The 25,031-nt window shown below is 43.4% G+C and overlaps 1 long non-coding RNA gene across 1 annotated transcript; it reads right to left on the bottom strand.

Moving 5' to 3' along the window:
• Positions 1–259: 259 nt before the first annotated feature.
• On the bottom strand, positions 260–11,973 carry LOC115094439. Its single transcript, XR_003857553.1, has 3 exons — positions 11,822–11,973; positions 7,416–7,623; positions 260–327 (listed from the first exon to the last, which is right to left on the bottom strand). It is a non-coding gene; the product is annotated as an uncharacterized LOC115094439 (long non-coding RNA).
• Between the last annotated feature and the right edge of the window lie 13,058 nt (positions 11,974–25,031).

The raw sequence follows: 25,031 nt of genomic DNA, 5'->3' as shown, positions 1-25,031 counted from the left end.
ACTAGTTCTGACTGCCTGAGGATATAAATAAGGATAATGTTTTTTAACACTTAATTTTTTCTTTATACAAAATAACCCGCATCTCTTACTTTATGCTCAAAGCTACCTGGCCCTTCTCCGTTAGATATTCAAGTCACAATATAATAACATAACATATTTACAGCCTTTGGGAAGGGAACAATTCACGGAGACACAGAGCAAGGCAACGTTGTCCTCATTTCTGGCAATACTTGAATTTTTTTTATCATTTTTTTTTTTATTTAAGATGTTCTTCTGACTTCAGTGATTCAGGATTCAAATGGCATCTGATAAGCGCAGTGTCCTTTCCTTCCAGGAGCAAAAATAAAATAAACGTACGGTTAGTAAGACAGAAGGACAAGAAAAAGACTTCATAGCAGCAGTAAAATGAAAAGGATGCTAAATGAACAGGTGGAGCCTAGCTAGAGGCAGGCAGTGTGGCACAAACCTGACCCCACCACATCATTAATTTCTCCTGAACCCCGCTTACTTTATGATCCTGAACAAAGTGCTTACCTCCCCGGACTGTATGCTTTTTAAGGGCAGGGACGTTGTGATGGGTTATGATCTACATTTACATTTATTGGATTTATGAATCGCTCAACACAAAATAAGCCCGAGCAATGAACATAGGAAACATACATAATCATAAAATTAACAAAATTAGACAAAGTTAAAAAAGAAAAGCAGACACAAAATTAAAAAAAACACCCAAATATACGTCACAGAATAAATAATATAATGAGATAAAAACAACAAATAAAATAATTTATAATAAGCTAAATTAAACAAAAAAGTTTTGACCTGTTTCCTAAAATGTTTTATTGAATCTGATTGCCTCAAGTCAATAGGGAGTGAATTCCAAAAACTAGGTCCAGCAACAGAAAAAGCACACTCACGGGTTGTATGTAAACGTGCTATGAGTTATGCACAATTTTGAATTAATCGTGTGCATTTTTCACATTACCTTTTTATATTGTATTGAGAGAGGGTATTTTTAATTTCTTCCATCCTCTCTATGGGGAGGGAGTTGGTGTTAGTTAGGGGAGCCTCTGGGCTAGAGCATTTTCAATTATGGCTCCGGTGCTGTAGAGCTCATTACCAACTGAGTCAGAATGGCGAGAAAATTATCTGACCTTTCGTAAGAAGGTCAAGACCTAGTTATTTCTTGGTAAGAAGGAAAATATTGGATTAGGTAAATAACAATGTATCAGCAATGTGGTCAGATAATTATGAAGTATTAGCAGTGTGATGGTTGTGGAAGGTTATCAGTGTTAGGTGTCAGATTGTGGATCACCATTGGTTCTTTATAGGTTGAATTTAATGTTTTTACGTTATGTGTGGGTTTTTCTGTAAACTGCTTTGGGTAATTCTATTCTGGGAGTTAGGGAAGCGATTAAGAAAACATTGTCAGTAGATACATATTTGTGGGAGATACGATGTTAATTATGATTTATTGGATTTTATGCTTGATTGGACATTGCATTTTTGTCTGGGTTGTAAGCCAATTCAAGTCCTATTCTGGAAAAGATGGGGTATAAATGGAAATAGAAACAATTGGGTTATCATATAAAGGGCCGTGTATACAGATGGAAATATATAAACAGCAAGCATTATTCAGAGTCCCGTCTGATTTCTGAATTTTGGGTCATTCATTAAAAGAAAGATCGTGTGTTGCATGATACCTCTGAACAAACATGTACCCCTGAATAGCAAACAAACTGTGACACAGTTCCCAAGTTTAAACAAACCTCGATTTCAGCCAAGAAACATTTCCATTATAATGAAGCCTTGACCAGCAGAACTAACCAGCAATTCCCAATGCACGTTTTGCAAAGGGCAAAAGGGGGGGGGGGGGGTGTCCTGTCCACCCACTCCCGCCCTCCATTTGCAAATCATACATCAGGGTTTGCAGACCGAGACTCCAGTGCTATGGAAGGTTTTCTTAGCTGAAAAAGAAAAAAGCTTTTTGATCTTGGAAGCTGAAAACAGAGAGAATGGCTGAGAGCAAGGAAATCAACGAGATGGTAATCTCTGGATTGTTGGTAGTAGCTGTTTTTAAACTAAGCTTGTACCATTACTATTTTATTGTTAAATATATCAGCCACTGCAGGGGGGGGGAGCATTACATATCCAGCAAAAAGTATGACAGACAGAAACATTACATGTTTATTTATTTCTTTCAACTTGATTTCCACTAATTCAGGGAATCCCCTCTAAGAGTTTAGAAATAAAACCACACAAAAATATCCCCTTCAACCGACTTCCCCCTTTCTAACCCATCCAAAGAACTACCTATTGATACCTTAGCTATCCCCATTAACATCCAGCTGCCCACCCACCATTTACAAAACAATTAAGTTGAGATTAAAATTAAAATCAAGTAAAATAAAAATTGTTCCCCACACCAGCTGATGACCACTACATCACGTGACCACTGGCTGGCTACTAAACTCACACTACAATCAGAGCTAATTTTCAGCATGGGTTTTGGTTTACCTCATTTGCTAGAAACCCACTCTAGAATGCAGTAAGGCAGCAAGCTAATAGCTCAGGAGTAAAAAAAAAAGTGCTAAATGAGGGAGGAAAAACCATGCTAAGAATGTGAATTAACTTGAAAATCCACAGGAACACAGAAAAGTGCCTTAGAAACAGGTGTAAGGGGAGGCAGGTGCTGGGAGTTGGAAGGAGTGTGACCAAAATGGCCTTGCATGTGAGCTTGGGTTGTGCATCCCAAAATAGGCACAATCTTGTACGCAAGGCCATTTGGTCAAGGCATGCCAAGCCAAATCAAAAGGTAGGCTCTCTGGGAAAGGCACCTAGAGATGAACAACATGCAAGGTGGCGTCGTGCATCCTGCCCTGGGCACAAGACTGCGCACTGTTCAGCTGTAGGTGCTTTTCCAAGGGAGTTTACCCTTTCATTTTACTTGGCATGTCTTGCCAAAATGGCCTTGCATGCGAGATTGGCACTAGGGCACAATCTTGCATACAGGGCCATTGTGCCACACTGCCAGTGTGTTGAGATCAAGAAGAAAGTTTACAAAACTGTATCGGGCTTAGGTAAACGTTTACTGTTCGGGGACGCAGAGCACCAATCCCGCATGCAAGGCCACGGTGGCAAGGCATGGCAAGTAAAACTGGCGTGAGCACCCCCTGAACAGCTCCCATTTTGGCACGGTGCATCCTGACTTGGGCCCGGTTTTGTATCCAAGGCCATCTGGAAGGGAAGAGAAAAGGAAGTGGAATAAGAGGAGAGGAAAGGGGGAAGGGGAGGAAGAGAGGGAGCAAGACTATATTAAGTGGGCTGAGTGTGCACCGCACGCAGACTCCCACCATTCATCCATTCCCATTTCACTAGGCGGTGCTGGGGAAGGGTATGAGGCCAGCGGTAGGTTGCCAGCTTCCTAGAAATATTATTGTTACACATTTGGTTTTCTCTCCCCTTCCTGCGCCTGAAGCTACAAGGGTTCATGCGGGAAGGGTCCAACAACTTTATTTCATATTTTCTTGTGAACGACTGTGCTGCAGCTGGCAGAGTCTGCTCACTCACTGTTCTCCAAAGTGAGAGCTGTGCTTCAGTCTTTTTGTGCTGCCCCATAGAACAGCAGTTCACTTGTCCCGGTTCTCAGTCACGGGCACTGGCAGGCCTGGGCGAATACCGCCAGCCCTTCCTGAGTACAGCTACCCCTCCGGGCCCTGCTATTGGCTGCTCCTTCCAGCCTCTTCGCACAGGGCCGGTGGAACCACTGGGCAAACTAGGCCTAGGTTGCTGATCATTAGGGGGCGCAAGCCTTATGGGGCCGCCGGCCGCGAGCGGCGGCAAGGAGAAGGAGTAGAGTTTCAGCTGCTTGTGGCCCAGCGCGATCGGGGCCGAGATCAGGGGGTCAACGCGACCAGGAGGGCGTGCGACTGGGGGGGGGGTACGCGTGACCATGGGGGGGGGCAGCGGGCGCAAGGCAGAGGGTGCCTAGGGCGCCTAATCCCCTTGCACTGGCCCTGCACCGCAGCATAGGTTTCCCTAACTAGGTGCAGGGACATCTCCTCCAGAGGATCCTCAGCCACCCACCACATACAGAACTTCAGGCTTTCCTGCCTCTAATTTCCAATAAAATAGCCCTAATCTGACATTAAATACACAATAACTAACAGTGCAGCAACTTTCTAGTCATGCTCACATTTTCATGTCGCTCTCTTTCAGCTTTTCCGGTTAGACTGTGTCTTCTGAGACTCCCTGACATGCACATCTTCCCCACCCCACCAGGTCCTGCTCCTCGCATTGGCTGCATCTTGTGTCTCCTTTTCCTGCATCAGCTGAATGATAGGGAGCTAGAGGGCTGGTTATAGGAGCTAGGGGTCTTGCTCTCTGCCTGCAGTATGGGAAGCTACAGGAAGTGTAGGGGACCAGCACAGCAACAGCAGCTAATGAGTGGCAGGGGCACAACCACTCCTGCCCGGGTTGACATTATCACTGCCATCTACCTGCCAGTTCTTTGGGATCCCTACCTCCGGTCTCTCCCTCCCCTCCCCCAGCATCTCATATAAAGACACTGAAGAGAACTGGCCCTAGTACTGACCCTTGTGGCACCCTGCTAGCCACTTCCATTTCACCTGAGTGGACCCCCTTGACCAACTCATTTTTTGAGGGCTGTGTGCAAAAAAACGTTCTCGTGTGCAGTGTAATGTTCAGAGTGCTTTCTAAACAGCATTCTATTTTCCTTTTCTTGTTCATGCCATCTTCCTATGTGCGCTTGTTTCACGACCTGTGTGCGTGTGCACAGCTTACAGGCAATATTTGCCTTGACTACCACTCTTTGAGTTCTGTTGCCCTCTGGGATAAGGGAAATACTTACAGTACCTACATAGTAACATAGTAATGACGGCAGAAAAAGACCAAAATGGTCCATCTAGTCTACCCAGCAAGCTTCCCAAGGTAGTAACTGCCGCTCCATGCAGGTTACCCCCATGTTTCTCTTAAGGGTAGTAACTGCTGCTCCGTGCCGGTTAAGCTTTTTTATATATTCCAATCCTTTAGCCTTTTAGGGATCCACAGTGTTTATCCCATGCCTCTTTGAAATCCTTCGCAGTTTTAGTCTTCACCACTTCCTCCAGAAGGGCATTCCAGGCATCCACCACCCTCTCAGTGAAGAAATATTTCTTGACATTGGTTCTAAGTCTTCCTCCCTGGAGTTTCAAATTGTGACCCTTAGTTCTACTAAATTGTTTCCAATGGAAAAGGTTTGTTGATGACCATGGATCATTAAAACCTTTCAAGTATCTGACGGTCTGTATCATATCACCCCTGCTTCTCCTTTCCTCCAGGGTATATATATTCAGGTTCTTCAACCTCTCCTCATAAGTCATTCAATGGAGCCCACCCACCATTTTGGTCACCCTTTTCTGGACCACCTCCATCTTGTCTCTCTTTGAGATATGGTCTCCAGAACTGAACACAGATCTCCAGGTTGGGCCTCACCAAGGACCTGTACAAGGGGATTATCACTTCCCTTTTCTTACTAGATATTCCTCTCTCTATGCAGCCCAGCATTCTTCTGGCTTTGGCTTTTGCCATGTCACACTGCTTCATCAACTTCAGGTCGTTAGACACTATCACCCCAAGGTCTCTCTCCTGCTCCATACACATCAGCCCTTCATCCCCCAGCGTATATAGTTCTTTTGGATTACCACACCCCAGATGCATGACTCTACATTTCTTGGCATTGAATCCCAGCTGCCATATCTTCGACCACTCTTCCAGCTTCCTTAAATCCCATCTCATTCTCTGTACTCCTTCCAGCATGTCCACTCTGTTGCAGATCTTAGTATCATCTGCAAATAGACAAACTTTACCTTCTATCCCTTCCGCAGTGTTGCTCACAAAGATGTTGAACAGAACCAATCCCAACACTGATCCCTGAGGCACTCCAGTTCTCCCTTCAGAGTAGGATTCCATTTATCATCACCCGTTGTCTTCTGTCTGGTGTAATCCACTTTGAAGTGTCACAAAAGCCAAATAGAAACATAACTAACTTCTCAACCAGTTTATACTTTTAATTCCAACTCCAAGAAGGGCTAGTTTGTTCACCAGACATCGCTGTGGATCAGTGTCAAAAACTTTACTGAAATGACAAAGTGGTTGTTGGCACTTTATGGACTGATAGATTTATTGAAACATAAGCTTTTGAGGGCAAGTTCCACATTGACAGATACAACAGATATCTTGGCCTCATTGCATCTATAAGGGAATCACCAAAATGACTCTTATTAATGACCTCGGTGTCTCCAAGGACACTGGTAGATGAAGTCAAAGAAACAAGTCTTGGTGTGTCTTATACTTGCCAATGGGAGGTGTCTCTCTAAAGTGAGTAGTTTAACAAAACCCATGAGACCACTTGGCCCGAAGATCAGTCATGTTCCTTCTTTCTCGTCTTCTGAGTGGGTGGGCTGGCGGACCAAGGGAGGGGGTTTCCCAGGCTCGTAGGGTCAAAGCGTGAAATCCTGAGATATTCCAAGGAAACAGAGAAGAGGTTTCAAAGAAAATGGGAGCTAGTCCCTTTAGCCCCAGCTATCTGAGAAAGATTTCTTCAGCGTTTTGGCGAAAGCGGATCTTATTGGTGGGGAGTCCAAGGTAGAAGCTCCCGGAGAGATGCTGCTTCAGGAAAGCAGCAGCACAAGAGCTTCTGAAGTTTGCCACAGGCAATGAGTCTGCGTCCAGTTTATAGGTCCCATTGGGACGAGCACCTACTGCCAGGGAGCGCTTATTTGCCAGTGGTTGTGTCCCTCGATTTTCTTCATCAACTTTAAATCTGTTAGTGTATAAAGTACCACTAACTTTGGTGTGTTTTTGCCACTACAGACCAACACAGCTACTCTTGTGGTCATTAAATTCTTTACTGAAATACAGATGGGTCACATCTACTCGTCCTTCCCACCCCACTTCCCCACCAATCCACTACCCTGATCACAATCATCAAAGAAATCAATCAGGTTTGTTTAGAAAGATTTTTCTCTTGTGGTCGAGAAATGTTCTAGATGAGAAGGGATATGTATTTTTGGTAAAAAAAAAAAAAAAAAGACAAAATAAATGGTCATTGTTTTGGTCAGAAAGGCAGAATTTAACCATAGACGTTGATAATAAGGCTAAAAAGGAAGCCTTTGTTTCTTTTATGACTATAAAGTTAAAATGAAGAAACTGCTGTAGGCTGGGGCAGACATGAGAGGAAAGGGAAGAAGCTAATGAGTAAGGCCTCAGCCGCCAGAGAGGTAGATTTGGATGATAGCCGGAGAGGTCAAGGAAGACCCAAGTCTTGCACATAATCCCCAGTGAGCAGGGGTCGGAAATTCCCCCCATCCTGTTGCCTCCTCCGAGGCTTCTTTGGTGCGTATTGTAAGCTGTACCTGCAGATTTTGGTGGTGCACTCTAGCCCCTGGACGCAGTATGCCCCCAGGGGTTTGCTGCCAACCATCCTCCAGAATGGAGTCATCCTGGCAAAACGCTGGTGCAAACGAAGTCCCTCCTGTAGTACGCTGGGCATCCGCACAAGGATCCTCTGCCTGATTCGGTCTCAGACAACCGCCTGTCCTGTGAGATGGGGCTTGAGAATACCTGCAGGAAGAGAGAAGAGGGAAAATCGGAAGTGGAGAAACAAAGTTCATCAAAGCAAAATAAGAAATTAGGCAGTGGATATTCGCAGACATTTACCTGGATAACTTTTAAGTTATGCAGATAAATGCTGACTTTTATTTATTTATTTTATTTATATTCGATCTTTCAGTCTTTCAGGTACTGGAGGCATTTTTTGAGTATCATCGGCACGTAGCCAGATAACATTTATCTGGATAAGTGAGAGCCATTTTGGGGGGCGCTCCAGGATAGATTTGAACTTACCAAATAACTTACTCAATTAACTCTGATATTGGGAGTTAGCCGAATAAGTTATTTGGCTAACGCAAGATGTGGAAAACAGCAGGATTACAATGTTCCAGGAATGTGTTCCCAGATAACTTTAACCTTAACTGGTGTTTGGATTTCCTACCGTATTGATGTATTCTGGTTGTTTTTATTTAATAACAAATAAAAGTTGAAAAAAAAAAATAAAAAAGATTTTACACTACCAGTGAAGGTTTGATAAAGGAATGGTAATTCCCAAATGCTGACTGAGTAAATATTTTGAGTGCAGCTTGTTTAATTCCTGTTTTGCTCTGCGTCTTCTCTCTGGATATGACACTTTGCGTTCTTATTGTGACAGGTTTCTGCTCAGCTGCAGAGAGGCACAGGATGCTCGCATTCCTTTCACGATCATGATTATTGAGGCTCAGAGCTGCCAACCTTACCCATGTCATCTTGAAATGGTAATATAGCTTTAATATTATTAATGATTCAGTTCATGGATCATATTTACAGAATAGCCAATGAAATTTGCAAAATTGCATACAGAGGAAATTTACAACGGGCCTGATTTTAAAAAGTGGGCTTTTGAAAATTGCTGCAATATGTGCTATTGATTTGTCCATAGGACTTACTCATGGAAGTGCGCTTTACGTGACTAATTGCCTTTTGAAAATTGCTAGGATGGTATGTTACATTTACACAGCAATTTCTTTGAAAATTACCTCTAATATAAATAAAAGTACAATATTTCTATAAAATAACAAGTACAATCAAATCATAAATAACATGGACAAAAATGTTAGTATACAAGGCATTTAATCAACATGTTTCCGAAAGAGTCAGGCTTTAACTTGCGTGTGAAAAGTACAAAGGTCAGAAATTTTCCTAAGTTCTACATGAATGAGAATTCCAAACTTTAGGCATTGCCACAGAAAACATTCTAACTCGATTTGTCTCCTGCCTATCACAATTATCTGGCACACCGAGCAGAGTTGAATGTAAAGCCCTGCTTGGCACATTTTGAGTAATCCTTTGGGCCAAGTATAGCGAATGAAGCACTTAAGAGTCCAAGTGGGAGCAATACCTATTTCGTCGATCCCCAAGCAAAAGAAACATTTTTAAATTCTTTATAATCTGAAAACCACATCTTCGTTTTTAATCATAGGTCACTTATGTGGATCTTATCCAAAATTTTGTGCTAAAAGAACTCAGTGCTTCCGAAACAGTCAATTGCAATATCTCACAGTCTGTGTTATAAAAAAATACCACAAAAACTTTTCTTAATCCCACAATAATCTTTTCCTAAAGTTTTTTTGTGGTATTTTTTTTTATAAAACAGACTTTGCTATTGCAATTGACTGTTTCGGAAGTACTGAGTTTTTTTTTGCTCAAAATTTTGGATAAGATCCACATATATGACCTAGGATTAAAATGAAGGCAATGGCACTGTTTAAGCTTTTGCCAATTAGTGTCAAGTCATCATTTTTAGATTTTAAGAATTTAAAAAGAAATACATTGTTTAATGAAAATGTTTGTTTGGAGATCAACTGAATAATATAGCGTTCCCAAGTATAGAGAAGCCAGTTCATACTGTATTTTAAATAAAAGAACTATAATTTGAATTTTCACATGACAGTATACTGGTAGCCAATGCAATTTATGGAGAACAGATATTTCAGAATCCCATACTTTGAACCTTTCTATAAATCCAGCTGCAGGGTTCTGCATTAATGGTAGGTGATTCAGCATCTTTTTTGTTAGATCAAGTAAAGTTATATTTCAGTACTCAAGCCTAGAAAGTACTAATGCCTGAACAATGGCTCTAAGATTTTCATATGGAAAATAGGCTAGAAGATGACAAATAGTCCTTAAATGAAAAAACACTTTTGACAGTAGCAGATAGCTGGGCATGCATTGATACATCAGCATTGAATAAAACCCCCAAATTACAGTCTTACTAAAGGAAAGAATCTGCTTATTTAGTTCAAGGCAAAAAACAGGATGCAACTGAGTGGTCAAACCACAACATTTCTGACTTGCTAGGGTTCAGTTTAAGATTATTCATCTTGCACCCAACATAAATTTCAGAAAGAACAAAATTAATTTGTGATTGTTCTTGCAATCTATCTGACTCAATAGGAAAAATAAACTGTACATTGCCAGCATAAACAAAAAAAAATGGTTTTCCAGTTTTCATCTCAAAAATGTAAAGGGAGGGCATTAGGAAAACAAGAATGAACTATGATGGCATGCACTTAAGTTGGCAATATTAGGCATAGGCAAGATGTGTTTGCTGTCTACTTACATCTTAAAAGTGGATCGTTAAGAAAATGTTAGTCCACAAATCAAAGTAGCATTTCAGATGAGAGGGCATGTATGGGACGACAATGCACAGCTGTTTCCGGAGACCCCAGGCATGCAATGCCCCCATTTCCAGCCCTAGCCCTACTAAGGGAGTACCCCTTGTGGACTGTAGACAGGAAACAGACTAAAGAATCAGATTATGAGAAGTCGCTAATTCTGTGCCTAGGAGAAGAATGCTATGGAATGCCCAATCCGGAATGTTTTCTCTTTAAGATAAAAGTTGTCCCTGACTGGGTAGTCTGGCTCTAACAGCAGTTCTTCTGCCCAGGAACATTCAGATCTTGTTCATGTTCTATGCATTTGTGGAAATGAAGAAAACAGTGACAAAATAGCTTTGAAAATGGTAGAGCTGCCAAAGACCTCCCTCTCCAAATCTCATCCTCTCGGCTGCACGGAGGGCGCTGTCCTTACCAAATGCTTCATTTTACAATAAAGGCCCTGCCCTTTGTCCCCTGGTTTTGTCCTGATTAGACAGCAGATACATTCTACTATGCCAAGCTAACAAACAGGGCATCAGCTAATATGACTTGTAAGTGTTTCATTTGCTTTCCTGAAATCCCAAAACACACTTAACCTTTACCCAAAGCCCAGGGTAACGCTGCAAGCAACAGGATGGTTTGTAGACGACTCTCTAGTAAAGCGGCAGCTTTAATGCTGCACAAGACAATGAAGATTAGGAAAACTCTGCCCGCAGAGCTAGACTGAGTTCTATTCCCTAGTACCAAGGCGAGCTCTTGAGCTTCTTTGAAGCCCCAGTACTGTCATCAAGCTCTCTGTGTTGTTATTCTGGTTTTCCCTTTCTTCGTCTTAATTACAAATCTCCTTTTCTTTTTTTTTATGTCCAAGTCTATTTTGCTTTTTATATTTCAGCATTCTCATAAGCATGCACCTTATTCTTTTGGTCACGTTTCCAATTTCTTTGTTGTTTGAATTTTGAAATTTCTTTATTTTCGGTCAGCATAGAAAATAAAAGGATAATGAATTTTATCTTTGCGAATAAGTCCCTCCTTCCAGGAAAACAGCTCAGACCCTGAGAATGTACAAGTAAGTTAACTATTAAGATGCACCTCGATTTTGAAAATAATTTATTCAATTGCAATATCGCAATTTACGTGGATCAGCACAATCTGCACTTAACACTTCAAAGTATAAATGCACCCCATTTTAAAACAAAATCCCATTCTCCCTTTTCAGCTCTCAGTACTGTGCTCACATTCACATAGGACACTGCAGGAATAGAGAGGTTCAGCCTGCACACATTTCAGATCACAAACAGTACAGCAGTAATTTGATTCGCCTGGATATGGCGGGGACAGTTAAGCAGGAAAAGCTATCAAAGCCTTCAAGCCCTTTCTTTCCTGAGGAATGAAATGCATATCAGGAAAAGAAGAGTTAGAAGTCTGCTGGCATTGCTTCTAATTATTACCAGTGGAATTAATCATTAAAGATATGTTCAATCTCTCCATTCACCAGAAATGTTTGGGGACTGGAGGATGCAGGGTTGGGTGCAAACTAGTTATCTCAGTTACTGCGGCTAAGTGGGTCTTACCTGGGAGACACAGAAGAGAAGGACGAGGCAGCACGCCGATGCCCCCTTGAAGCCCACGCCGTGCCCAGGGTAGCGGTTCATGCCGGCCATGCCTCCTCCTCACGTGCGGCTGTCTTCAGGAAGAGAGGGTTATGTCTGCTGGCCCCCTCATGTACACTGCCCTCCTCCCTTCTAACACACGCCAGCCCCCTCTTCTGCGTCACACAGACTCTGCTCAAATATTTGACAAAAAAAAATCATCCTGTTTAACTATTACTTCACCCCGTCTGATGTCTTTATCAGATTTTCCACCTGTACCTTGAAATTGGGGCACTAAACATCTAAGGTCAGTGTCCTGGCCAGAATAAGGAGTTTCAAACTGATGACCTGGGTGGATTCAATGTGCATTGATAGAGTGAGCCCATCCAGTGGTAATTTTCTTTAAAAAAAAAAGTTACCAGGTTGGGGCCTGCAGCAGCCTCCAGCCTTCCACTCTAGATGGCAATGAAGAAAAAGCAGGTTCAAAAAGTTAGCAGGTCAGTGACAAAAAGATTCCAGGCCAATGACCTGGCAGATAATCGCAACCACCCATCTGATAATCGGGGGGGGGGATCAGTTTCCCCCCGCCCCCATTCTGTGCCTGCCACATGAAAAAATAAATCCCAGAAAAATGGGTAAAAAAAAAAAAAGAGCAGGTACATATTGTAAAGAGCAAATACTCCTGCGTCCGTGTACACATCGGATTCTGTTATCATGCCACTGGAAGAGGAAGGCTCACGGGAAAGAATCCTTTATTGAGAAGGTGATAGATGCCTGGAATAGGCTCCCAGCAGAGGTAATGGCCACCAAAATTGTGACAGAATTTGAGCATGCTTGTGACAGGTTCAAAGGGCAGCAGTAAGAGCAGGTGGGGCATGGGATTGCCCAATATAAAGTAACCCACAGTGCACCCACAGCTCTGTGGGTACAGTGGGCAGAGTGGCAGAGCAGTGGAATGGGTGCAGCCAAGGGAGCAGCTCTGTGCGTCAAACAGGTATCTCAGTTATAGTGGCTCAAGGGGAAGAGCCTGGGTCTTACCTGGGAGGTGCAGAGGAGAAGGATGAGGCAGAACGCTGGTGCCCCTTTGAAGCCCACTGCACTGCCGCTCTTATCCACATCACCCACAGACCTGGCATCTATGGGTGCACCCCCTTCCATTGCTCTCTACAAGTTGGTTTCCTCATCTCTGCTTTTTGGCCCGCCACTGTTCCTTGTGTTCAATCGTGCACAGGGAGCAGCAGGAGGGTGCCTGGGTGTCGGACCAGTCATGAAACCTATACAGTGGTGGACAGGAGCCACACTCACGGGTCTCGTCTGCTTTAGGGGCAGGGAGGAGAGGAGGGTGAGGTTTCCTCTTGGAGCTCCCAAGAAGCAGGGGGAGAGGGGAGGGGGTATCCTCTTGCAGCTGCAGACATCGTCTTCATCATTTTTTTTTAAATCATATTTTTTCAGCTGGAGAAGGCAAAGCATGCTACAACAGGTTAGAGTTAGAAAGGGTGCAGAAGGGGAGTTCAAATTACAGTGGGCACACAGAGCTTGACATTCAACGTCACTTCGCCGGATAAGTTCCAACTTATCTGGCTAAGTGACAGCGTTTGAATACTTGGGCCACATTTAGCAGCAACCACTTAGCTGGTCAACCACTTGTCCAGAAAGTAGTTAGCCAGCTGAGTGGTGGGAGGGATGGGGGTGTAACGGGGAGGAGCTACTTATCAAGATAACATGCATGGACAAGTGGCGATATTCATACCCATCCAGCTAGGTTAGCCGGTCAAAGCAGGTCAAAAGTTAGCCAGATATACTCATCCAGTGAACCTTAAAGTTATTCATGTATACTTAATGGCATGGCTGTGCCACTGAATAGGCCCGATAAATTCATCCTATTAACTTAGCTAGCTGGTTAGTCTTTCTATATTGACCTCATAGTAGATAGGGTAAATGGTGAGTGCAAGAACAATGATTAAAGTGCAGCTGTGAGGATCTGTGGGCATTTATTACCTCCCACCAGCAGGGGCCCCCAGTGGGCACCATGCACTAGCCACCTATGCCTCTATGGCTTGCAAGTCCAGCTGGTAGCCATACTAATCCAGTCAAGTAGAAATCCCTTCCATAAAACATACACAGACCCCCATCCAAGAGCAGGCTAGCTTTGCAATGACTCTGTCTTCCACTTCTGTCTCATAGACTCCTCAACATCCTTTCTTCCCCCTTCCTGTCCCATAAGCTTCACCAGGCAACACAAACCCTCATTCCCTGACTAGTTCCTTCTTCTTCCTCCTGCAGCCATCCAAGACTGTGTCTCCAATGTTGGTGGTTCCCAGGCTGTGACTGAGTTAGGGAGCTTTGGACCGTGGGGGAGTTCAGCAGAGGCAGCTGATTCAGGGGTGCAGTTGCCACGTCAAAGGTGGCAAAACAAGGGCTGTAAGTGGTTACCAGCACACAATATAGACGCATGGAACAACCCCTCCTCCTTCAAGTGCATTTTCCACTGCTTCTGCCGCCTCCAATTAGATGTTTCACGGCTGCAGCAGAGAAAAAAGGCACCGGCAGGAGGAGAATGTCAGCTCACATGGCCATGAACATGTCATCATCAAAGACCTGCTAGGACGCGGTGAGACTCATGTGATGTTGGATCTTCAATGTTTCCAGGGCAGCTCCAGAGTTAAGAGTGTCAGTGGGCTACACATTATTAATTGAAAGTAGACTTCATGAGCCAGAACGAAGAATCTGATGAGCCAGTTTTGGTCCCGGGGCCAAAGTTTGCCCACTCGTGGTGTAGGGGGGTCAAAGTTGTACAGTTGACTGCTGGGAGATATCCTTAGCTAGAGTAGTATAGGCAGGGGCAACCAAGCAGACTGGATGGGCCAAACGATCCTTTATCTGCTGACATCTACTATGTTACTGTCTTAATTCTTGCTTTGATTATTAGACTGGAATGGAAGTATAAAGACTGTACTGAAAATTATGTTTCCATGAGTGTCACCCGTACTGCCCAGAAAGGCTTCTCTCAACTAGGATATTTATTCACTCTATCGGGGTTCTTGCTTTGCTGAAATACAATAGAAGGAAATGCAGCTTGAGTAGATGTTCGCTAGTCCTAGAAATTCATCATAACCAGACTTCTACTCCAAAAAGGAAACTGATGACTCTTTTACCTTAATTTCTAGAAGTAAAAGTCAATAAAGAGGTTTCAAGTAATACCTTTTTAATTGGATTAAGCTAATACCTTTCTGACTAGAGTTTGAAGTTTATACTTCTTTCATTGAATCACTGCAAACTTTGAAATTACTTTGTGGAGAATGAGCATCAGAAATGCTCTTTAGCCAGTGTTGTCTAATGGCCCTGCAGCAATGCTGTCCCCTGCTAAGCAGGAGATCTGGCTTCAAATCCTGGGCCCAGACTGAGGGCTGGCATTTGAGGAAGGCAATCTGTATGGTTGCACAGGGTGCCATCCTCTAGAGGGTGGCTGAGCCCCTTCCCAATGTGTTTATCAAAAAAAGCTGCCTTTCCCTTCACTGATCCTGCCCTCAGGGCTGAGGAGTGGTTGCCGTCCTAGGGTCAAAGACGTGCAGTTGCTCCTGTATTTCCCCCCTCTCCTCCCAAGATGGTCTTCAGGGTCAAAGAACTGGTACTCCCCGGCTTCTACATGGCTGAAGACGAGTTTGCTGCTCCTACTGCTCTTGCTGTGAAGTTCTGCTAGGCAGTTCTCACCTGCCCCCCAGCAGGGGCCCCTGATCTAATCATTCCTCCCAGCTCTGTGGCCCCTGATCTAATCATTCCTCCCAGCTCTGTGGCCCAAACGTATTTCTGGCAGCCATTTTGGTTCTTGTGTGGACACAGTTATTTCCAGGCTTCCAGTCAGCAGGCTGTCAGAGCTTAGCTCTCATTCCACTGCCCTCTCATTGGAGTCCTGCTTTCAGAGTTCATCTCACCGTGTGGACTCCAGCATGTTCCTTACTTCTTCTGATCTTCTGATTTGTCTCATCTTCCTGTTTACAGTGTTTGCTTGGGCTTTCAATTATGTTCCTGCTTAGACCTCCTATCTAAGCCCTGCCAGCCGCCAGCACCCTTAATTCATGGGGAAGGTAGCCATTGCGGAGAGAAAATGCCCGGCCTCCATTCCAGTTGGAACCTGTAAAATGCCTTGCTGCTGTCCTAGCCACTCTTGGCCTTGGAGTCCCACCTCCGGCTGACCATGTCAACACATCAAGCTGTGACCAAGGGATCCCTGCTGAACTAGCTGCACTGTGTCCAGCTATGGGAAACACCTGGGCAAATTAAACCACTACGTGGCAAAACTGGAGGAATAGGTGAACTCACGTATCCCTAATCCTCCAATCCAGGCCCTTGGAGGCACAAGCTCCCACACCTCCTGCAGTTTTTAAGTGACTACATTAGGTCTCCCCTGCATTTTTCTGGGGCTGCAAAACCATGTAGAGGATTTTTTGAATCAAATGTTTAATTGTTTTAACTATCCATGCTTCTTTCTCATAAGTTCAAAGTAGCTTATATTATCTCACTGTTTAACAGGAAAAGCCATGGCTTGGGCCTCACCACTCTGGAGAAACAAGATCCCTTGATTTTTTATTCTGAGGCTTTTGTTTCAACTTCCAAATGAGTCATTGATGACCTAGGCAGTTTAGTTTCTGCTTCCACCTCTCTCTCTCCTGCGATAACCAGAGGCAGGGCCGGTGCAAGGGGATTAGGCACCCTAGGCGAGCCTTCTCCCTTGCGCCCCCCCCCCGGTCTCGGCCCCGACTCCTACATCGTTCTCGATCACGCCCGCTGACTGTGTGGTTTTCTGGGTCACGAGCAAGTTGGGCGCTGCTCCCGGCCCGCCAAATCTCCACTCCTCTTTGCCGCCGCTTGCGGCCCCATGTGGTTCGCACCCAGTGGCGCACCAAGGGTCTCCGGCGCCCAGGGGCCAATGCATTTGTATGCATTTCCAGCATCCCCCTCTTAATCCTTCTTGTACTAATGCTTAAGGTCACAGAAAATCAGTGGCGTCGCTAGACAGAAGAATTTGGGGTGGGGGGGGGAGCCAAAATGACATTTCTTCATCACACCCACCTCTATAGCATGGATCCTGCTTTAAAATTGGTTTAAAAAAGTGTTAATAAAAAAGTCCAAAAGGTTTTCTGCGAAATTTTAAAAAGCTGGCCAGTTTCACACCATAAAATTATTTGATAGCCTCATTAAACTAATTCTATATGGCTATGAGAGTGAAGTCTGGAATATATAGGAAGGGACAGAATGTCAATACAAATCCTGCACCTCCAGTTCTATAACTCTGTGCATCCACTGAAATTCCCCCAAACAATGGAGCTTGGATGTTTCCCTTACAGTTCCTCATAGTAAAAACATGGGATACTGCCCTCACTGCCATTAGTAACCTCCTTACTAGCATCAATCTGGCTATTAACCCTGATAAAACAGAACTTATGGTCATTTCCCCACAGAATCACAAAAACACAATTGCTGCCACTCACACATCACTCACTCCTCCTGACATCACTAACACTCTTAAAAACCTTGGAGTCACATTAGACAACCACCTTAATTTTAAAAAGCATATCAACAACACCATTAAAGATGGGTTCTTCAAACTACACACTCTAAAGAAATTAAGACCATTACTCTACCAACATGATTTCCGTACTGTACTGCAATCCCTCATTTTCTCGAAAGTTGATTATTATAATGCCCTTCTTCTAGGCCTACCCAAACTACCATCCTTCCACTACAAATGCTTCAAAATGCTGCAGCACGCATACTCACCAACACCAGAAAATCGGAACATATTACTCCCATACTCAGAGATCTGCACTGGCTCCCCATTGCGCAGAGAATCATGTTCAAAACCTTATCTCTAATACATAAGACCCTACACAATGAAAACATGACATGGTTCAATAATGATCTTTACTTCCACAAACACTCCAGAACCCCTAGAACACAACATGCAGCCACCCTACACACCCCCACACTTAAAACCACCACTCTTGAGTCAACTAGGAAGCGTGCGATAACCATAGCCGGGCCAAGCTGCTGGAACAAAATGACACCGGAGCTACGGCAAGAAACATGCCCAATAAAATTTAAGCAAAAACTGAAAACATGGCTTTTCCTACAGGCTTATACTTAACTTTACGCTCTCCTTTCTCCCACTAACTTACTTAAGTGTACATCCCCGTTCTCTCTCACCACACCTATCGTCTTATTGGCAACTACTCATATCTATTGTATTTCAATTGGTCATAAGACTTCTATCCTATTTCTTTCTCTCAGGCCCAGCTTCTCTCTTTTCCAATTGTGTTTTATAAACTCATTCTATTTATTTACAGACATAAGTTCAGTGAGAATTTGCTATGTACCACTATTTGATTTTTCCCTTCCATTGTATCCACTATTACCCCTCCTCCCCCCCCCCCCCCCCCCCCCCCCCCCGGTTAAATAAGTTTATTGTAAAACACTGTTGCATATTTTCATTAACAAGTTTATTGTAATGTTTATTGATTATTGTAAATGTTTATTATAAAGCATATTTTCACTGCATATTTTCATTAACAAGTTTATTGTAAAGTTTATTGATTATTGTAAATGTTTTTTGTAAAGCACTGTTGCATATGTTTGTTCTAGTTCGCACAGCTGCAATGTTTCTGTTATCTGTGAACCGATGTGAGGCTTCCACTTTCTCCATGCTGATCTCGTACATTGTGAGATCTGCATAGAGAAAGTGCTATTCTTGCACATTCCCAAAGATTACATGGGCCAATCACTAAAAAGTAATTTTTTTTTTTTTTTTACCTTTGCTGTCTGATCTTAGTTTTCTAATCGGTTGGTCACAGGCTTTGTTTTTCCACCTTCCCTTTCTTATTTTTTTCCACCTTCCCTTTTTTTTTTTTTGCCAATTTCTTTTATATTGTCTTTTTTCTATTTCTTTTCTCTCCATCTTCTTCCCTCAAACACACAGTCAGGTTCTCATTCTCACATGCATTTCTCTCTCTCACACACCCACACACACAAGCTCTCACTGTCACATGCTCTCTCTCATACAATCATTCGTACCCACAGTCTCTCTCTTGCACATGCTGTCTGACTCACACACCCAGGCTCTCTCTCACTCCCACATGCTGTCTTGCTCAAGCACAGGCTCTCACTGTCACATGCTGTCTCTCTCACACACACAGAGGCTGTCACATGCTTTCTCTGAATTCAGGTCCTCACTGCCACACACAGTCTCTCAACTCATCTCATACACACTCTACAGACCCTCAGCCTCTCTCTCACCTCTGGGCCTTCTCTTCACGGGTCGCCGCAGGATGGGCTCTGCAGCGGCCCTGCTACCGGGCCTCTTCCTCTTCTCAGGCCGCTGCAACTTGGGATTCGCAGCGGCCCGTAAGCGCTGCTCCTCTTCTGCACGTGCTGATGCTCCTCCTCCTTCCTGCCCAAGCGGCTCCGGCAACATTTACTTCCAGGGCCACGCAGGCAGGGAGGAGCATCAGCGCGTTTAAACGTGATCTTTTTCTTCGGGCCGTGGTGATGTGAGCTCTACCACGGCCCTGCCGATCTGCCTGCTATGTGTCACTGCTCAGCCGCCAGTGGGATGAGGTCCACTGGCAGCCTCATGAGCCTCCCTGCGTCCGGGGGCATTGGCTCTCCTCGGGATACCACTGCTCGCGGCGCCCCCTAATACTCGGCGCCCAGGCCTAGTGCTTACACCGGCCCTGTCCTTGCAGAAATGCTTAAGATCACAGAAACAGCAGACATTTCAGTTAACACCCTCTTATTTATTTATTTATTATTTATTTATTGAGTTTTATATACCGTCATTCGGTAGAGCCATCAAAATGGTTTACAAAAATATACATTTTTCTTAGCAGTTGTGTAACAGAAAAAACAATGTGAACGTTATACATTTTCTTAGCAGTTGTGCAACAATAAAAAAACAATTTGAACAATATCAGAAATAAGCATATCAAGTCCAGAGAGCATTATTAGATTCATTGCCTTCTATCTGCATGCAGCTGAAAAAAATATAGAAAAAGAAGCCTCCGGGTGCCCCCTACAGTCCAACACCCAAGCGGCTTTGACCCCTCCTTGCTACACCACTGTTTCTGCATCACTTTATTATACAAGTTAAGGGCATATCGCAGAGCATGATATTTGTAGTGTGCATAAGAGGGCCTGTCAAGTGCATGTTCAAGTTTATTGCATGGGTCCTATGGCCTGTAATATAGAGAACCTCAGAGAGAACAAGCCAGCCTGGACCGCATGCCATGCCTAAAATCGTACAACAGGGGCTTGCCTGATGGCACGGTTAATGCTGTATGCGGCCATGCAGGAGATCAGAGTTTGATTTCTGAACTCAACGTCTGCTTCTCAGGCTGGCTGGGTCTGGGGATACTATAAGAGCCGCATTCAGAGCCTTGGGGGAGCTGGTGGAGAGGGGGGGGGGGGCGGGGGGCGCGGTTGGGAGAGGAAGATGACCTGTAATAGATTCGGGGTGTACACAAAGCAAGTTCCAGAGGGCCATGGTCTCTGGGCCCTGGCCAAAGAATTGTGGCCGCAGTGGTTGAGCTGATGTGGGCTACAGAGCTAATTGGTAGAGGAAGGAGGGCATGAGAGAAAACGAGATGGTTCAGCCCAGGTGGTTGTGGGCTGATCCTGAATGAGCTAGAAGCCCAAAGGAGCTGGCGATGTCCCTACCCACAAAAAAACAAAACAAAACACCCAATTGTGTATATTTGATTTTGTACAGGAAGATTATGTACTTTTTCAAAATTAATAAACGTAAATGAAAATTAATAAAAGGCAAAGTCATTGTTAGATTTCATCTGACATGATTCAACCTGGGTGCACACAAATAATTGGGATGAGATCATGAGACAGATGCACAATTTCTATGTTTTTGTTACCAGGTGTCTAATATATGCACACGTATTTATCTGGTTTTCTGTCAAAATACTTTGGACAAAGAACACACTGGAAATTACATCATCTGCCTTTCAGATCATTTGAACTCTGTACAAAGGGCAACAATGGACTCTGAGTAACTTTAGCTGGGATATTTAGCAGGAATCGTAACCTGCTGAATATACCCAGTTAGGTTTAAAGTTATCCAGGTGGGTTCACCTGGACAACTTTAGATCAGCTTTCCACCATGACCAGGCTTACCTGCCTAAGCATGGATAGGTAGCGCTGAAAATCAGCATTGCCTAGAGTTGGCTGTTTAAACAAGCCTTTTACTAAGTCCACAGACAGTCTCTGTTGGGGGTTTTTTTCCCGTGTGATCTTTTGTCTTCGCTGATTTCGATTTGGTGTTTATTGCTGTGTCTGTTTTTATGTACATCGCCCAGGATATGCACAATTAATAAATTCAATAAAAGATAAAGGTAAATGTAAGCTCCTCCCCTGGAATAAGAAAATGCCATACTGGGTCAGACCAAGGGTCCATCAAGCCCAGCATCCCGCCTCCAACAGTGGCCAATCCAGGCCATAAGTACCTGGCAAGTACCCAAAAACTAAGTCTATGCCATGTAACCATTGCTAATGGCAGTGGCTATTCTCTAAGTGAACTTAATAGCAGGTAATGGACTTCTCCTCCAAGAACTTATCCAATCCTTTTTTAAACACAGCTATACTAACTGCACTAACCACATCCTCTGGCAACAAATTCCAGAGTTTAATTGTGCGTTGAGTAAAAAAGAACTTTCTCCGATTAGTTTTAAATGTGCCCCATGCTAACTTCATGGAGTGCCCCCTAGTCTTTCTACTATCCGAAAGAGTAAATAACCGATTCACATCTACCCGTTCTAGACCTCTCATGATTTTAAACACCTCTATCATATCCCCCCTCAGCCGTCTCTTCTCCAAGCTGAAAAGTCCTAACCTCTTTAGTCTTTCCTCATAGGGGAGTTGTTCCATTCCCCTTATCATTTTGGTCACCCTTCTCCATCGCAATTATATCTTTTATGAGATGTGGCGACCAGAATTGTACACAGTATTCAAGGTGCCATCTCACCATGGAGCGATACAGAGGCATTATGACATTTTCCGTTTTATTCACCATTCCCTTCCTAATAATTCCCAACATTCTGTTTGGCTTTTTGACTGCTACAGCACACTGTACCGACGATTTCAATGTGTTATCCACTATGACACCTAGATCTCTTTCTTGGGTTGCCTCCATACCACTTTTTTTTTTTAATCCAGGTAAGTTTCAGCTGGTAATGACCAAAACAACTAAAATATAATCCACTGCAAGCAGCGAGAAATTGAAAACTCTGGGATTATCTGATTAAGTTCTCCATTTAGCTGAACTAGTCCTTTTGAAGATGGACCTTTATGTATTTATAGTGTAATTCTTTGGTCAGTTTGGCAGTATCATTGAAGCTATTTCTGTCCGATAATGTACCATGGGCAACCCTCAAATTTTGTGATTACCAATGGACAAGGATATGCTGCAGGGAAGGCTCCACCATTAGGCGAAACAGGAGTTTGCCTAGAGCATCAAGATTTGGGGGGAGGGAAGCGCCAACAAAACTGTTGCACCAGAGCCACCAACCAAAGAGTCAGAGGAGGAGCTGTCAGGCAGAGTGAGATGACTGCCAGAGATCCCCAGGCCTTGGAAGAGCCACCAGCAGCTAGAGGTGGCTGCCTCAGGTGAACCTCAGGGGCCTCTGACCCCCTCACATTTGGCTGAGGTCCCCCACCCCTAGCAGCAGGGACCATGTCTCATCTGTGTCGGCTCTTTATGTTGAACATGTTTATTGATTTTCCATCAAAGAGACTTTAAGTATTACAACGCATAATGAAAAGAACAAAGAAGAGATTATCATGTGCTTTCTCATGAATAAACAAATAAGTAATTTAAACGACAACTACTATGAAAACATAACGAGTGATACAGTCTAAATGAAATTCATTTCATTGATGTGCTATACACCCCCCCTCTCCCCCCCAATGGAAGGCATTCTCAGGTTGAATAAGCAAATAAAAAAGGTACTTAAAAAAATAACCAATCAGTACATACAGGGAAAAATCCAGGCACTTACTTACATTATAGGAACAGCTCAAGATGTGACTCGGTTATTTACACTTTCGAATAATAGAAGGACTAGGGGGCATTCCATGAAGTTAGCAAGTAGCACATTTAAGACTAATCGGAGAAAGTTCTTTTTCACTCAATACACAATTAAGCTCGAATTTGTTGCCAGAGGATGTGGTTAGTGCAGTTAGTGTAGCTGGGTTCAAAAAAGGTTTGGATAAGTTCTTGGAGGAGAAGTCCATTAACTGCTATTAATCAAGTTTATTTAGGGAATAGCCACTGCTATTAATTGCATCAGTAGCATGGGATCTTCTTAATGTTTGGGTAATTGCCAGGTTCTTGTGGCCTGGTTTGGCCTCTGTTGGAAACAGGATGCTGGGCTTGATGGACCCTTGGTCTGACCCAGCATGGCAATTTCTTATGTTCTTAAGGTTAGGCGACTTGTAAGAAAAAGAACTTACAGTCACAACAATGGAATTAAACAATGTATGATTATAATTTATAATCATATTTCTGTGAGAAGGAGATAACAAATCAATATATTCCTGACAAACCTGAAAGTGCTGTTCTATTTTACGGTGGGATGTGGCTTTAGCTGTCAGTTTCAAAAGTGAGCAATTTAAGCATTCTGTTCTCCCAATTCTTCAAAGTTGGGGGATTCTCTCCCACCATACTGAAAGAATAGATTTCTTCACCAGTAATACTGCCTTATCTATAAACAACTTACGGTTTTTGGAAATCAGACTTGGGAGGTCTAAATAGCACCCAAATAACCAAACATTGGGAGTAAGTGGTAGAGGCGACTGAAATAAAACACTGATATAGGACTTTATCTGTGTCCAAAAATGCCTTCTCCATCGCCAAATAGACTGATGCACAAATCTATATTGAGTTTCTCATAAAGCAACAATTTCTGTTACTTTATTTATTTTGGAAAAGCAAGATTGAAATTCTTGTAAAGTTAAAAGAAATTCAGCCCACTTGTGAAAAAGAGTGGATAGAGAACTCCCTTGTGGAAGAAGCATTAATCTGTGCTTAAATTTAGCACAGGTTGGGGTCCCCCTATTCTCCCTACTATCTCCTCAAGCTGTCCCAAAAGGCCAAAATTCAAGTGTGTTTTCAAGATACCCAACAGGTAGTGGCGCACTTGCAGAAAGGCATAGAAATCTTTAGAAGGCAGTTGAAACTTACTGGGTCATTCATCAAAATGTGTTATTGGCATTAACACATGCGATAAGAACAGTAATGGACGACGCAAATGCAATTTTTGGGAGGGGTGGGATCAGAGAGGACTTTGGGTGGGATTTAGGAAAATGAGGGGCAATATCACATGGTTTTAATGCTTGAAATAACTACACCTTTTATCCTGGCGTTAGGCTGTGCGATATGGCTGAAATGGCCATTACGCAATTCACGATAAATTTTTAGAATTGCATTTTGGCTATTTCTGGGAGGAGTGGAGAGGGAGGGAGGGGGATGGGAGAGAGAGAGAGTGCCTCTGGGGAGGGCCTCACAGTGTGCAATTATTTATATCTTTATAGGAGGGCCATCTGATAGGTCGAGGTGAGGTGTTGGTGGTGGTTTAGGGACCAGTTTCTCATGTAGAATGATATGTATGAACAGCACAGTACACCTTGGTGAAGATTTGACACCATTTGGAATGAGGAAAGCCTCACAAAGATGTCATTTTGTACTATGTTATCTCACCCTAGCTTGATGGTACCCTGAGGTACCTCACCTCGATCTATTAGATGGCCCTTCTATAGAGATATAAATACTTCACTACTAAGAGGGCCTAGTAGATAGTCTTTCTCTCTCTCTCACTCACTCACTCAGCACAAGATGTGAAAAATAGGGATTATCACAGGGTTCAATAAATTTACTGCACCATACGATACTACCGATGCGAAGTGGTATGTTATTGCGTGGTGTGGTAATTCTAAAATTTTCCTAAACACACCCCTTTTTCTTATCACCAGCATTATCAATGCATTAGTAAAGCATTTTGATGAATCTAGGAGTTAGATTGTAAATCCTGAAAGCTCAATAAGGTATTAGAATTTGGCATGAAAAATTGATACAAAAAGCAGAGGCCCTTCTCAGATCAAACCCACAAGATTGAATTGATTAACCCAGGTAGAA

Source organism: Rhinatrema bivittatum, chromosome 6 (assembly GCF_901001135.1).
Source record: "Rhinatrema bivittatum chromosome 6, aRhiBiv1.1, whole genome shotgun sequence".
Classification (NCBI taxonomy): Eukaryota; Metazoa; Chordata; class Amphibia; order Gymnophiona; family Rhinatrematidae; genus Rhinatrema; species Rhinatrema bivittatum.
The sequence above is the reverse complement of the archived record's forward strand: the minus strand, read 5'-3'. Positions and strand labels throughout refer to the sequence as shown.